Source organism: Anas acuta, chromosome 6 (genome assembly GCF_963932015.1).
Source record: "Anas acuta chromosome 6, bAnaAcu1.1, whole genome shotgun sequence".
NCBI classification, from domain to species: domain Eukaryota; kingdom Metazoa; phylum Chordata; class Aves; order Anseriformes; family Anatidae; genus Anas; species Anas acuta.
Window position 1 is genome coordinate 33,817,736 of NC_088984.1, and position 12,027 is coordinate 33,829,762.

At 37.2% G+C, this 12,027-nt stretch overlaps 1 long non-coding RNA gene across 3 annotated transcripts in view; it reads left to right on the top strand.

Moving 5' to 3' along the window:
- Nucleotides 1–12,027, top strand: part of LOC137858537 (uncharacterized) — a 61,997-nt gene that overhangs the window by 33,374 nt on the left and 16,596 nt on the right. For all 3 annotated transcript variants that reach the window (XR_011097813.1, XR_011097815.1, XR_011097814.1), the window contains exon 2: nt 1,168–1,388. This is a non-coding gene — a long non-coding RNA (uncharacterized lncRNA). The remainder of the gene's footprint in view (nt 1–1,167; nt 1,389–12,027) is intronic.

Below are 12,027 nucleotides of genomic sequence, written 5' to 3' on the forward strand. Positions count from 1 at the left end.
ACCTTATTTCATGTAAGTCACATATTAAATACATGTAAAACATCAATCAGAAAAAAAAATACACATATGTGCATGCCCTGAAAGCAGCTGTGCACGTTTTCTTCTTTAGAACTCTCTGGAATTGTTGTTTAATTGATATTATTGTGTAGGTAGATAGACCAGGGAGACAGAATGAAATGGCAGCGAGAATTTCTCAGGAGCAGTGAGGAATGAGTTGTCATACGTGACGTTTCATTTCTGGGTAGCTGAAGGTAGTAAAGGACAGGCTGCTGGCTCAGACGTTAATCTTCTCAGCTGTATCTATAAATGAAATGTCATGCCTAACAAGTCTTCCTTCACTGGTATTTCGTCTTAGCTTTTCCTGATTAAAATTAATGTTTGTGCATGTATGTATAAATTGAGGATAAAAGGATCTACACGTTGCGGATGGCCAGAGGTTACTTTCACATGCATAGTACCCAATTTCAAAGTGTAGCTAGAGAAAGGGGGGGAAAAAAAAAAAACAAACACCAACAACAAGAACAACAACAACAAAAAAACAGCCATAGTCAGAGCACCTGTTCTTAACAAACATGACAACCTGCCAACATTTCATCTTGAGATGTGCTTAAGACTATGACACAGATAACCAGAAATTACTGTGCACTGGGATAGCAAATTAAAATGCAGAAGTCAGTGAGGCCACAGGATATTGGATTTAAGACCATGACGGGGTTGTCAGTGTTGATGACATTTTGTGGTTGGGAAAATATATTGCTGTACTCAATGTGTACACTGATAGCATCCAATATTTGGTTGCTAAAGCTGGGGAAATGTCTAAGTCAAATCCATATGAAAAATTGCCATTGTAAGCAACTGAGTGTCTGGAGTTAGTTAATCACAGGCATCAGAAGCAAGTCAGAATGTATATACTATGAAAGAAATGCAAGAAATAATCTGGAATAATTCCTTATTTCAGATCTGAGCAAATATCTGAAATGGTACTTAAACGTATAGTTTACTAGAGGTAGAAAATGTCACTGAGACAGCAACTGAGGAAGGTAGACCTCTTCTGACTTTTCATGGGAAATATATATTTGAAAATCTCTCAAGAGCATTGATAAACGACATTGAATTTCTACTGATGTCTGTCATGTGTGACATGTTCCATGTTGTTTCTTTGTACAGGAACAAAGTTGGCCACCGTAAATATTTCCAGAGTTCAAAGTGAACACAAAGAAGCAACTTTCAATGAAATATATTTTTTTCATGAAGCAAAATTACGTGAATAACAGTCATTTTCCCAGAAGAAGAATTGACTGAGAGCCATTAAATGCAAAAACACCACCTAAAGCTCTAGGAGTTCCTTAGCTGCAGACTGATGCAAGCTGGATGATTTTTCCTGGCAGGTATGACTGTATGCTTACCCTGTTCTTGTGCTCCTCCTTCCTGGCACCCTCCCTTGGCTACTGTCAAAGACAAAATAGCAGCCAAAGGACCTTTAAGGTCTGACCCCCAAAGTTTATTACTTGGGTACATTTTTAATTTGAATTCGGAAACTGAATATTCATGAAAATGAGCTGGTTAGGAGAACCAATTTTCTGACTGAGCTGGCTTTAACTTGCCATGTGAGTGTTGCTGCTGGGGTTATAAAAACACCCACAAGTTAAAGTTGTTTCAGGTCTACTCAGAGGAGGTAAGTTGATGCTATTTCTCAGAGCACAAGTTAAATACTGACATTATTGATTCATCATTTCTGGCTTGGCATTTAAGTTAGTTTGAAATTCACACATTACACACACATGCCCCACTTGCTAATCAAGCAGAACATTGTATATTTTCTTATTTTGAACAAATATGGTTTTGCTTGTGTTTATTACTAAACCAGATGCTTTACAACATATGTCAGTAAACCGGGACGAAGGTAGAACTTTCATGATCCTGACAGGATATTTTTTGGGAGTGTTTAATGGATAACAGTGTGAGACATGCCTGACGTGTTAAAGCATTTTGTCCTTTACCTCATCTAACTTAATCTTTTGCCTTAAAAAGGGCAATATTTCTGACAAAACATAATCTCCTATCATTTCTAGCCACACATCCAACCCATAATGTTATCTGACAGTAAATACATAACCTCATCAAATCACTTATCTTCCCACGTTTCAGCAACAATTTTGAGGGAATCTGAATAAATTACACCTCAAATGGTACAGCTGCTCTCCAACAGCAGAACTAATGAATTGTCATGACTGGGAGAGAGGGAGAGGTGCCTAGCATCACTAATATGAGACAGCTGACAGGATGATGCCTGATCAGGTTTAGTCAGCATCCCTAATTACACACTGAGAAATTAGAGCCACTTTTAAGTTAATGGCTGGTAAACACCTTGTGACAATTTATAGCAAGAAAGGACTTGCCCTACAGTTTAAGAAGGGGATGGGATGAATGCATTGTGCTGCTTTGCTGACCCTCCAGTGGTGACTGCCCAACCCAAATTACTCTAACCACCTGGCTGTAGGTACTTCTGAGGCTTTTAAAACCTTTTCATATTTATAGCTTGTGAATACCCATGGTCTTTTGGTTCTAAAGGCCTTCTGAACACAAAAATGAAAGATGTTTCCATTTTACACTACTTTTGTACAGATGTATTAACACTTTAAAGGCAAGTCCACTCGGTCATGAGCGAGAATCCCATTATTCTTCTCAATAAACTCTGCTCCTCAGCTAAGTAGACGGAGCTGTAATAAAAAAAATGGCAGTGGTATAATGGTTATAGCAACAATAAAAATCATTTGCTCTCCATTTTTATCTGAAGATACTAAATCTAGCGTGCCAGTTGTACCTGTAGAATGAATTTGAGTGAATTGTGAATACCAGTCCAGTCTACGGAGTTAAATCAATCCTAGTGCTCTGTAAAAGCAGGAGTACCTTGTCAAGTTTGAAAATGTTAATGGACTAGCTGGCAGGCACTACTTGAATTAGAATTTGAAACTTAAATTTCACTGTGCTCATTTTTTTTCTTTCTTCCCCTCCCCCTCAAAAGTAGTCTGCATAAGTTGCCTGGCAAGCCAGACAAAGCATTTTGTAATGCAGATCCCTGATACACAAACTAAGGTGAACATAGAAAGTGAGAAAGGGTAGGGAAAGACACTAAAAATGGAGCAAATTCTAGTGGGGCTTAAATTTGAAATACTGTGCACTCTCCTGTACTGCTTTAATACTGCTTAATATTTATGAACCCTGGAATTTTCCTTCCAGGCCTGTTGCAGTATTCATCCTCTCCGCTATGTAAGAGGCACAGCAAAATCTAAAATCATTGCATATCTTAATACTCTGATACTGGCTGGATAGTGAAATGCTCATTCTTGCTTGGATAGCCACATTTAGGGGGTGTGGGTGTGTGTGGGGGGGAGAGTTAAAAGATCCAAGAAAAAAAGACCTGCATTGATAATTTCAGAGCTAGAGAAAGGTCTTTATACTGATAGACCGAAGCAACTCAATTTATTTAATTTATCAAGATGACAACTCTAGAACGAATTTGATTGCTATTATGTGAATAGTTTGTCATTGACAAAAAGGGGAGTTGATGAAGGAGCCTCTAATTTTTCAGAGAGGCGCACAATGTATTTTGATTTATGGACAAATTCTAATGAGATATTAGGCTGAAATATTTAATCTTTTAAAAATAATGAAACCACCAGAACAGCTTGAGGAGTCAAAGTGCAAATTTCTGTCCCATCTCTTCTTATCATACCTAATGTCTGGAAATTATACTTTTGCAAAAGATGAATGGATACTACAAAGTGCCATATAGGGTTAGCTTCTTTGTATTACCCTTGATACAATTGTTTGACTGGAAGGTCTTTATCCTTAAAGTGTAAATGATCATGGAAAGTTAAGGTGCTGGTCTAGAAGACTGTATGTTTATTAACTATAAATATATACTGAACTTAGTATTTATTTTTTTTCCCTGAACAAACCAATAGGTATTGTGATATTTCTGTTTCTTCCTGCTGAGTTTCAATCAATTCTGGTGGCGTTGAAAGTGACACCATATTTGTATTTGAATGCAAAATAATCTGTTAACGGAGAACTGTTTAAACCTCATCAGAAATTTCTCAAATTAGGCTTCTGTATCAAACGTTGTTCTCTATGGAAATTTTTATCAGTCATAAAACCTAATATTTTACTTTTTTATATATAAAAAACCTTTACATTTAGAAAATGAAAAATAAGAGAGAAAGTTTGGTAATGCATTCAAACTTTAGGAAGTCACAGATATGCTTATTATTAGGTTGCTGTCTGTTTACATATATGGAATCTTTTCACAGGAAACCCTTATTTATGCATTCAGCTTGAGGGAGAAAGTTAAAATTCTGCTTAACAGTTCTTAAAAATTCATTTAAGAAAAATTGCACCTATTTATGCTGCAGAGAAAAATAATGAATTCTGAGCAGTGGCAATATTACTTTTTTTCTCTGAAGGTGATCATTCGTGCTCCCAAAGACAACGAATACAAAACATAAATCAACAGTTACTCTTGGCTATTAGTTTTGACTATCTCTTTTGGAAAATTTATAGCCACTTTGGTCTTATTTTCCAGTGAGGCCAGTGAAAAGCAGGAATGCTTTTTCATAGACATTTGACTCTAGTTTGACTTTACCAAAAGGCTCTTGCAAGATGATTTTTTTTTCCATCAGAACATCTTCCAAGATATTGAATAAGAGGAATTTGGTCTGGAAGAAAAAAAGTACATCTCCCCCATCCCATCCCATGAAACAGAGAAAAACCTACAAAGTAGTAGTCAAATTTATTTAAATCTTGCATGAGGTTTCCCTAAGAAGAAGTACTAACAATGCTGTCTGCATAAATATCCATCTAAATGAGGTCACTGTTCCTCCAATTTACATTGATTCAGCCTCCTAAAAAGAAGCAAACACTTCTAGTTCACTTAAAATTACCAAAAATACATTAGAGTATCAGTCCTCACTAATACAGCATTAACATTTCACCCAAATTAACAGCCTGCCTGGATTCCTTCCTAAGAGGAACCTTAAGTATACTGTTGAAAAGATGATTATTGGGACGTGTATTAGCCAAAGGGTGCAGGGACTGAAATTGACATTGCTATGGTCAAATAATTGTATTAGGTTCAACAATCCTTCCACTGAAGAGCCAAAGGTTTTACTGAAGTGCTCCACCCAAGCAGCTTTATGTAAGCTGGTTCTTTCGTATAGCTTACCTCCTGATTATACAAATAAAATAAAATTAAAAAAAAAAAAAAAAACAAACAAAAACAAAAAACTTTTAGGAACTGAAGGGCTATTGACATAGTGATATTGCTTAGTGTTTCATCTGAAAATATTTACACCTGGTGTTTTGCAAGGGCTTTGTTTGGATTGTCTTATTTTCTTAGTAAGGGACTAATATGCCTATCAGGAAAACCTACTTAGAGTTAGTTTAAGAATTGGTTTAATAGGTAATATACAAAAGCATTTGTCAAGTGGAAAATCACTACTTGAATATGTTTCTAATTAAATCCTAAAATGGTCATCATCTTTCAGCTGTCCCAAAATGTCATAAAAAATCTCCACAATTTTTAAAAGGGAGCCTAAGCATGTAAAAAAACACTCTATTTTTGTTGGCATGTCCAAAAACAATACTCATTTTATTATTGCTTATTATTTTTAAGAGGCTTAAATTTCTATTCAGAAATACAAAGTGCTTTTCGTGACTCTCTTCACAGACATCACAACACATTGAAATCCAAGCACAGGCTTGCTAGATAGCTTGCTTTCACATTTTCTCAATGGTACTTAGTGGTATCTATGCTGACTGAATGCAGCATGTTCAAAAGTGTATGGTAAAAATGAGACCTTTATCAACCAGCTTCAGAGATATTTTCTAAGTTACTTGCACTGGGTTTTTATACAGAGAAGAAAGATCATCATATGCTCAACAACCCTAGCTGGAAGAGACCATGTACAAAATTCACTGCTAAAGTTACAGTGCCACAGGGGGTAGTAATTGCATAAAATAACAAAAAAAAAAAAAAAAAAAAGGCAACTTTGTTCAAAATCCAGATAGCCAGTTTTGTGTGGAAACATGCTTCTTGTGATTAGCTTTTTTAAAAATCTTGAATTCTAGGCTTTTGCCTAGAATTAGGGTTAGGGTTCTTCTCACTTTCTTTCCTCCATTTGAAATACACTTGTCCAAATATCTGAACTGGTGGTCACCAAGAAAGATGTGAGCTTGTGGCAGTGCTCAAGGAAAGAAACTTTTGACCTATGCATTAAGCATCAAAACATGCTGTAGAAATAGCAAGCTACGAAGGTAGCTTGATTTTTTTCAGGCATCCAGCACTGAGCAAGGAATCTGGGTGTAGAATGAGGCTCATGAGCATTGATGCAGGCTGCAAAGGCCTTTGGAATTAACAACTGCTTGCAACACATGGGAAATCTCTAGCTGTGTGGTGAAGGGTGACTTAAAAGTGCATGAAAAATAAAAAGAAGCACTTTCGCAGTGTTTTAAAAAGCAATTAAAATAATTCAGGGTGATGTTGCATGTTCAGACAATAAAGAAAGCCGCCTGGATGAAATAAAATCCGGTAGCAATGCCTGTAAAATCCTTTGGCACTTGCAAGTTTTCATGCATTTCATTTCAATTTGCTCTTATGTAAAGGGACATTTAAATGTTTCTTTTTTTTTTTTTTTTCCAATCCAGCCCTAAAATATGCCTCTAAAATCTTATGCCCTTTGATAAAATCGTGCTCTTTACCTGCACTTCAAGCAGGTGCCCTGCAGCCTTTGCCCATTGCTCACTTTAAAGCATCCTTGGTGTGGAGTGTATTTCTGAGGTGTTGTGTATTTCATCCAAGAGCTGATGGGCTGCTGCTGTTCCAGGCCTCTCTCAAATGTCCAGCAGAATGATGAGACAAGCACCGACCTATTTCTGCAGTCTGTATAATCTGTAACATTTCTGCAGATAGGGCACTACACAATCTTTTGAGGTACGTGTGCAATGCTCACAAATGATTAGGAAGGGGGGGGGGGGGAAGACTTAAAAGTTCTAGCTGTTTCCTCTCCTGTCCCATTTTTAAACCTAGTTGAGCAAGGCAGAGCATAGCAAGGGGAGGGAAAAGAATTTCAGGACTGCAAATGTTTCTATGCCAGTAGCATGCTATTTTTCAGCTCTGAAAGAGCTCTTCTGTAATGCAGAAATGAAGTGGTTTACCCAGCAGAAAATAAGTGTTCCTGCTTTATTGTTTTTGGCAGGAGTTGGTGGTTCATCATTTGGACACATCAGGTACTTTCTTTGTGACTATAGTATAATTTAAAATGACAATGTTTCAAATGTTGACAAAATGATGAAGTACTGATTGGTGGTGAAAATCTAGTAGGGCGAGGAACATTCATCCAGGCAATATTGTCTTGACAGTGAGTTGGAAGTGTACTTTGCTTTTAGCTAACTTATTTGCTGTGCTCTATCTTTGTTGATTCACCAGGAGGGGAGCTAGAAACTGTGGATTCTCTCTTGAAACATCTTTAATTTGTGTTTGGTGTTGTACTGGTAACGATCCCTGTTACCACCAGTTTTGAATACTAATTTATGCAGCATTGTCTATCACTTTGGAAACTGAAACTGAAATCTAGCATGTATTTGTGCTGGTTGGAGTATTTGTCTGTCCACGTAGTGGGGGAGGGGGGTGTGTGGACAGGAGTTAAACTCAGATGGTTTGTCCCAGCTTCCTTTTGGACTCTCGGATAGCAGAGAATACAGCCTGCATCTCAGGGATGCATGTTCTGCCCATCTTTTCCAGTCCAAGAAATTCCTTTTTATGCATGGTAGCTGCAGTACAAGTGCTGACAAACATCGTTAACCCAGATAATAATTATGGAGTGGTTATGTATTTATATGTACACACTAGGAGTTTGTTTCTGACAAAGTGATTTATTTTTACAATATTGGTGTGGGTTTCATGAGCTAGTACAGCAATGATGAAATGCCAAAATACTGTCTAGCAAAAATCAGATCATAGTTTTATGTATGCAGTTTTTATACCTGAGTATTATGGCTACATGAGCAAAATGTATGGACATATGGAGCATGGAAATGAGTGGTTAAGGAAGTGCATTGTGACAAAAAATACGGTATGAGCTGGTCAGCACTGGTAGCGCGTGACAGGAGAGGACTGCGTGGCTGACAGCTTGCTGCTATCTCCATTCCTGAGGGGGGAGCTGGGGGACATCTCTATGCAGCTCCAAAATCCCATACAAATTTTCTCATGAGGAATTGAGTAGGACTTTGAAAATAGGAGCAAAGACAGATTGTGTGGTCAAAAAGGTTTTTATTTGTTTGCTTGTTTTTCCTCTATAGAATAATAGTGTAAGTTAAAAATCTGTTAATTAAAGGCTAGCTATGCCTTCGTTTCAGCAACGATTAAAATCTGTTGAGATTCTTGAAGTGTGCAAGCACATACCAGACAAGTGTTATTCACTGATTCCACCCATCACCTCAGAAACTGGCGCTACTTTGAAATGTGATACAGGTGTTTAGGCTGAAATCAGTACCAGAGGGATGATGCATTACTTTTTTCTGAAGTCGCTTATATTGCTAGTGTCACGAGAGGCCATGAAAGCAGGATTGAGATGTGCTCCTGATGATCACTCACTGTGCCTCCTGTGTCCTGATCTCAGTGTAAGATTGCCATTTGCTTTTTGATCTAGCTTGCAGCAAATCTGCACTTTTTGGACTTCTGTGCTACATGTCAGTTGCACCTTGATTTTGTTCCAGGTCTGAACTTATCTCATTATTTTCCTGAATATCTTACATTTCTAAACATAAATTAAAATGTCAAATTCCCAGATCTAAGGCTTTTATACATACCACTTTGAAACACAACATTTTTGGGAAAAAAAATAATAAGTAAAAATTTATGTGCTGTGGGAAACTTAGATTTTTATTTATTTATTTATTTATTTATTTTTTTACTGGCTTCCAGGCAAACATTTCAAAGACATTTGAGAAAGGCAGGCTGGTGTGCCTGGTTAGCGATGTGTTTTTGAGATGTAAAGTCCAATTTCTTGCTGCTACCTTTCACCCTGTGGTTTTGATCTTTTATGGAGGTGTGCCGAACAGAAGAGCTGGCCTGTAACTGGGGGGAATTGCTGCAGACCACCATCTCTGTGGGTGTTGCGCCTGTTCTTGGCATTATGTCAATTAAAACAGGTTTTGTGTTCATCCATAGCATCTTTCTAAGACAAAAACATGCATGCCACTTATCTTTCTGCTATTATTGATTCATTTCAGTGTTAGCTAACTTCTTATTTTTTCTTTCCCTGACAATTCTAGGGTAGACTATAACATAGCAAAGCTTTGTGTTATTGCTTACACACTATTCATCAGGAGCAAGCAGATCTGAGTGAACTGAACTTTGTTCTGCATAATGGGTTTGGAGTGATAAAATATTTCCTTTAAGGAAAACCCTAAAATCTTGTGCTCCCCAATTCCACAGTAATAGGTATTCAGACCTTATGCTGGCTGAATTTCATGTCCTGTATTACTATTTTTTTATGAGTTGGACTGTTCAGGAGCAGGTGCCTGTTTTGTCTAGGGAGTCATTCCCTAATCTAAACAAATCAGGAAGCCAAAGTGGTACAAACAAACGTTATGTGAGCCTTGAGAGATGGCTTGCACTAAATAATGGATCGGGACTCTAGGAGCCTGATCTCAGTGATCATCTTGTGCAAACACTTCTAGGATGATCTTACTTAATCCATTAATCAGTCTGTGAGATTCAAGATTAATAAATGACTTTCTTCTAATTTCAACGAACCTTAGCTTTCTCATCCACTAAGCGTGGCCATTGTTAATTGTTTTTTCTCATCTTTTTCTGTAACGTAGACCATGCACAATGGACGTTTAGACATCTGGGAAGCATCAAACAGTGCAGCTCTGGTGGCACACGAGTAATGCTGCCGGTGATGGAAAAAAAAAAAAACAACAACCTTTTGAAGGTCAAGTTAGTGCACATTTAGAAAGCATTTGTCATGCCCTGAGAATCGATCCAAAATCTGATCAATTTTTGGAGAATAAATCACGAAAGAAAATAGGAACTATAGAATCATAGAATATCCCGAGTTGGAACAGACCCATAAGGATCATTGAGTCCAACTCCTGGCACCAGACAGGTCTACCCAAAATTTTAGACCATGTGACTAAATGCACAGTCTAAATGCTTCTTAAACTGTGACAGGAGTTTAAGCATAAGGGATTCAGAGAGGGAAATGGACTGGTATGCATTAGAACAATCCCTTACTGAAATTCCCAGTGGAACTGATTTTCTGGAAGCAGGCTTAAGTATTGTATTAGCAATAGGACTGGCATGCTGGAAAGAGGCTTGCTAGAATGTGTGCAATGGAAAACAAAGTTAGGGGTGTGATGCAAGAAGTATAAAATCCTCCTCCCAGAGGTGGCAATGGTGGAGTCATAGAAAGATACCAAGGATAGGAGAAAGAGCAATATGAACATCAGTGGCTCCAGACAAAGAAGAAAGCTGCTTCCCTCAGTGCTTTGGAAAGCTGGATCACTCCTGAGCTGTGTAATTGTATATGGCAACAGTATGGATCACCTTTTGAAGGTCTTAATGTTAGCATTTTATATTACATAGCCAAAAAGAAATGCTAACCAACTCCATAAAGACAGTGAAATAGAAAGAAAGGGGTGAATAACTCCTGAGTGTTGCTACCAATTTAGAGCTCTTTGTATTGCAAATTTGACTTAAGTTAAAAAATAAAAATGAATAAGACCATTTTTCTGCCATAAAAATAAGCGTATTTAGTTGAGCCAATTGTTGAAAAAAAGTAGCAACAAAAAAAATCTCTTGAGAAAATATGTAAAAGACTTTGTAGAAGTATTACGTTTATTCCAAGATTTCTCTGGGTCTAGAACACTTGTTTTTATTGTTCATAGTTCAAGGTAAAGGGGCAAAGAAGCCATCAGTAATTTGTCATTTAGCTGTGTCTTTTCATGTAACGAACTCAATGTCCTATGTAAACTGAGAGAAAACAAAGCCCAAATAATAAAGCTTTCTCTGGTATTACCTAGGATTAACCAGTGAACAAAAAAAGGTATTCCTAAAATAATAAAAAATAGAAAAGAGTAGACAGCTAGTAGAGATCTTCTCCCCTGAACAGAGAGTAAGACATAGCCTTAAACCGTGACAGGTCTGCTCTGTGCCTATTGAACCATTTTTGGATCTCACATTTAGTGCTAACACAAGCTGGAACTGTAATAGCTATAGGGTGGAGGAGGAGGGAAAAATCTTCTACTATAGTGTTCAGTCTGAAATTATTTTCAGCCAGAAGATGCTGAATTTAGCACACAATACAATTCCTGCTAAGTAAAAGGGCTGGCTTGGAAAGGAAGGTGGCTGAGACTGACAGCAATATAGCATAAGAGAAATTTAAAGTGCAGCTTTATAAACCACATATTTCTCTTGCTCCTGCAGTTTATCTACAATGCTTCTATCTTAAATATATATATATATATATATATATTTTTTTTTTCTTCAGCTTTCTCTTGCTGTATGTTCACTCACCTGTATTCAAACCATTTTTTCAATAGCTCTGTTTGTTTTTGTCTTTTGTCCATGGCAATGAAGGGCCAGTGTTTCTTTGCAAAATTAAAGGTGGGTACAAATCCATGGCCATTGATAGAAATTAATATTTATTTGCCCAACAATGATGAATTGATAGTTCCTAGCAGTGGATCATTGATATGATAGTGTCGGCAAATGATGTCTAAATTCAGGCATGCCAACACAGTCTCAAAATCTTCACATCATATACAGCTTTATCACAATTCCTCTTTTTTTTTTTTTTTTTTAATTGGCTGTTATGTATTGGACATTCTTCTTTCATTCTCTTGCTTTCTCAGATGAGGTAAGATCTTTGATACTTCATTTTGCTTGATACGTGAGTGGATCAAACAAACCAAAACCCATGGGGCTTTGAAACAAGAGCAGCAGCAAAAGATCAAGATTAC